General features: G+C 37.8%; 1 non-coding gene across 1 annotated transcript; it reads right to left on the minus strand.

Moving 5' to 3' along the window:
• Nucleotides 1-2,945: 2,945 nt before the first annotated feature.
• LOC141670032 (small nucleolar RNA R71) lies at nt 2,946-3,052 on the minus strand. Its single transcript, XR_012554283.1, has one exon. It is a non-coding gene; the product is annotated as a small nucleolar RNA R71 (small nucleolar RNA).
• Nucleotides 3,053-4,434: the final 1,382 nt, after the last annotated feature.

The raw sequence follows: 4,434 nt of genomic DNA on the forward strand, positions 1-4,434 counted from the left end.
GATGATTAGCTAGGTTTCCATTTTGTTAATTAAAATTTCGAATAGTTAGAACAACTAATTAGTCGTTCATGAGAACATATGCAACTAAGCATATTTCAGTTTGTTGGTAAAAATCTCAACATTGTAACCACTGAAAAAATTTGTGGCTACTTGAATGCCGATTCTGAAATAAAGAGTTTTCAAATATGGGCCGAGAAAGACAATTACAACTCTGAATCGAGTGGTCTTGGTATCGAAACAATCGATAGCCTCTCATCAAATATTTATTTCTAATAAAACGGTACACTCAGAGGTGCCCTCGTTCACATACTTTATCAGATTCTCAAATAGAATTAAATTCAGAATACCAATATCAGATTGATACCCTTACTATGATTTCAAAGTTCAATATACAATCTCATCCCGAATAGAAGAAAAGGATTCCCGGGTAATCTATGGATATTAGATCATCCATGTTTTTAACAATTTGTTAGATATTTACAATCTCGACTGAGAAGAGTAAGTAAGAAAGAAGAATCAAATGAAGATATTGAAAATTTATTAAAAATCTCTTGGATAATTGAAATAAAGTAAAAATAGTTCTGAGACGAACAAGAAGATTAAATCTATAAATGAAAGTTCATGGGTCAACTAAAAGAATTAAAAAAGTCATGATGCAAAAAAAAGACTATTCAAGTTTTTAATCATATCAGAAGTTCAAATTAGGGAACTAAAAGGATTGCCTGATATGATATATCAAGGCAATATGAATGATCAACAGTTTGGAGGGAGTAGTGTGACGATGAGTATATACAAAAATAATTTTTGATTATCCTAACCCTGGTCATTATTCGCCCGAGTATGATCCTGTTGAGTGGCATTTATGACACTTTATTACACTCCGTAAAACTTTGAATTGGTGTATTTGTACTCAAGTTGTGGGTGTTTTAATATATTTTCTAGTGTTTTTGCATTTTCAGGCATTATCTAGGTTATCAGGTGAATTACCATTGTTTTGGTGCTAATTTGGTGTTAAGGTAGTGTTGGAATAAAAGCTCTTGGATAACCGGCTCAAATCAGCAAGGAAAAAGAAGAAATTTGATTTTTATTCAGGGAGTCAGCGCGCCCACGCTGTGATAGCGCACGGCCGCGCCCAAAGTCCAGAAACTCAGCGTGCCCGCGCTGGTCAAGCATGCGGTCAATCCTTATTCTAGTGGGCTTTTGATCTAGAAGACTTCTACTCTACATGGGGCTTCTATATTACATAAATAAGTTTTTTTTTATAACAAGACATACCAGAGCACAAGGAAAAGGCGTAAGAAGACCGTTTTAGCACAATTCAACCAAGGCGAAGAAGATCTAGTTTAACTTGTGATTCTTTGTTTAAGTTGTAACTTTGGATGCTAGTTTTCTTATTCTTGAACCTATACTCGTGTTTTGTACTTTTTTTATTATTCGTTTATAAAGACTACATTTATTATACCATGCTTTCATCGGAATCCACGTTGATGATGAGTCCGATTATGGGATAATCGTTATCGTGGGGTTCTAGCGGATTTATTTATGGATTTCTTTAGTTGATTTGTTTCGATGCCTTAGTGTGTCATGATTGTATGATATCCTAGTATTGGTTGTGCGTAATCTTCTTATGAGCATCATAAACTTATAAGATAGTGTTTTAATTCTTAATGAAGCGAAAGTAAATTTAAGGATTTAGAACTTGCCATGCTAGTATAGGTTCATGTGTTATTGATATGCATGATTCCTGGGTAATTTTAACCATCTTACTTGCCCTATGTAATCATGATAGATAATTTATGCATTAAAACCATTATGTTGTCGAATTCTATAGACATATAGGGTCTCAATATAATTGGTGTCTATTCAGCTTCTATCTCTTTTGTGGATGTCTAGTAGTAGGGTATTCATGCAACGAAAGTTGGCGTTTATCAGTTTCGTCTTATCTGATTAGTGTCATCACCATTACATGTTAAGGTTAAGAACAAAGAGGCTATTGAATGAAGTATTTAATGAAGTTAGAATCCCATGTTTGTCATATATATTAATTCAACCATACTTATTCTCTTAGTTATAATTGTTAGCTTAAGTTTAGTTAAAAACAATCTCAGTCTGTTAACCGTCTTAGCATTGAATAATAGCCATATCATTGTTGCATTAGTGCATAGATTACAAAGTTAACCTAAATCAGTCCATGTGAGAACGAATCTCTTTTATATCTTATACTACTTATGAACGCGTATATTTACGTGAATTTTAGCGCGTGTTTAGAGACTAACAAGTTTTTGGCGCCGCTGCCGCGGATTCGGTGTTAATTTTTAGTTTATGTGTTTGTCATCAGTGGTCATTAAAGTTCATTGACTCAGACATTCTAACTTATCTGTTTCCTTGTCTTATTTTAGGTACTCTAGTGAGCGTGTATGCATACGCGTTCGCAGTCTCGTAAGAGAGCTCTGGATAAAGCCGAGGAAGAAGCTGTAGTGGTTCGAAGGGAAATTTTTGAAGATGAAGAGAAGGTGGAAGAAGAAGAGAAAGTCGAGGAACCAGTTTTAGTAGCGATGGGAGATCAAGTAGAAATTCCTAAGGCTTTAATGGACTATTCTCAGCCTAAGATCAATGATATTCAGTCAAGCATCATCAGACCAGCCATCTCGGCTAACACTTTTGAGGTCAAGTCAAGCACGACTCAGATGATACAAAACTCAGTTCAGTTTGGGGGTTCTCCTACTGAAGACCCCAACATGCACATCAGGGATTTCATCGAAATATGCGACACTTTCAAGTTCAATGGTGTGACTGAAGATGCCATCAAGCTGCGACTCTTCCCATTCTCTCTGAGGGATAAAGCAAAGTGCTGGTTACATTATCTACCACCAGGGTCTATCCCCACATGGGAGGATCTTGCTCAAAAGTTTCTCACTAAATTCTTCCCTATGGCGAAGACTGCTGCAATCAGGAATGCTCTTACTCAGTTTGCTCAACAAACTGGAGAATCTCTGTGTGAGGCTTGGGATCGATATAAGGAGATGCTAAGGAAGTGCCCACACCATGGTATGCCTGATTGGATGATTATAAACTATTTTTATAATGGATTGGGTGCTACTTCTAGACCCATGCTCAATGTAGCATCAGGAGGAGCCTTGTGGGCTAAAAGCTGTAATGAAGCTTATGAATTGATTGAACTGATGGCTGCTAATGAATACTAGAATCCTTCTCAGAGGCTAACTCAGGGTAAAGTAGTAGGAATTCTGGAGTTGGATGCACCAACTGCTTTAGCTGCCCAACTTAAGGCCTTGACGATGAAGGTGAGCACTTTAACTAACTATGGAGTTAATTAAATCACTAGTGTCTGTGAGCTTTATGCTGGTACCCATGAGACTGATCGGTGTTCTACTTCTAGTGAATCGGCTAAGTTCGTGAGCAACTTTCAGCGATCGCAACAACATGTGCCGGCAACCTATCATCCTAAAAACCGCAATCACCCTAATTTCAGCTGGAGCAACACTCAGAATGCGGTTCAACAGCCTTATCAACAGTACCCAGCTAAGCAATACAACTCCCTGGTTTTCAGCAACCATAATATGCACCAAGGCAGCAAATCCAGTTGTAACAAGCTAATGAAAAATATGAATTAGAGGAGTTGAAGCCCATGTGCAAAAGCCAAGCTATTTCTATCAAGACCTTGTAAAATCAAATTAGGCAAATTGCCAATGCCTTGCTAAATCTTCAACCTGGTATACTACCTAGTAACACTGAAGTACCAGGAAAGAGGGAAGCTAAGGAGCAAGTAAAGGCAATCATTTTGAGGTCTGGGAAGGTTGCGAATCCCAAACAAACTCAAGTTTCGAATGAAAAAGCTGGGGCTGAAAAAGTAGTAGAACAACAGGAAGCAGAAGTGGAACCAAGGAAGACTACTGTTGAGCACACTCGTCCTGAGGGTAATACAGGGGAGAAACAGATCTATCCTCCACCGCATTTTCCTAAGCGGCTACAGAAGAAAAGCTGGATAAGCAATTTGAGAAGTTTCTGGAGGTGTTCAAGAAACTTCATATCAACATACCTTTCGCCGAGGCTCTTGAGCAGATGCCTAGTTATACAAAGTTTATGAAAGATATTCTTTATCAGAAAATGAAGCTAGATGATTTAGAGACTATCGCTCTCATGGAGGAATACAGTGTTGTGCTACAACAGAAGTTTCCTTCGAAGCTTAAGGATCCAGAAAGCTTCACTATTCCGTGTACTATTGGAAAAGTTTCTTTTGACAGATGCTTATGTGACTTGAGAGCGAGCATCAACCTGATGCCCTTATCAATATTCAAGAAGTTGAACTTGCCTGATCCAAAACCTACTTATATGACTTTGCAGTTGGCCGATCGCTCAACATATCCTCGAGGTATTGTGGAGGATGTCTTGGTCAAGGTTGATAAACTCATCTTC

This window comes from Apium graveolens, chromosome 6 (genome assembly GCF_009905375.1).
Source record: "Apium graveolens cultivar Ventura chromosome 6, ASM990537v1, whole genome shotgun sequence".
NCBI lineage: Eukaryota > Viridiplantae > Streptophyta > Magnoliopsida > Apiales > Apiaceae > Apium > Apium graveolens.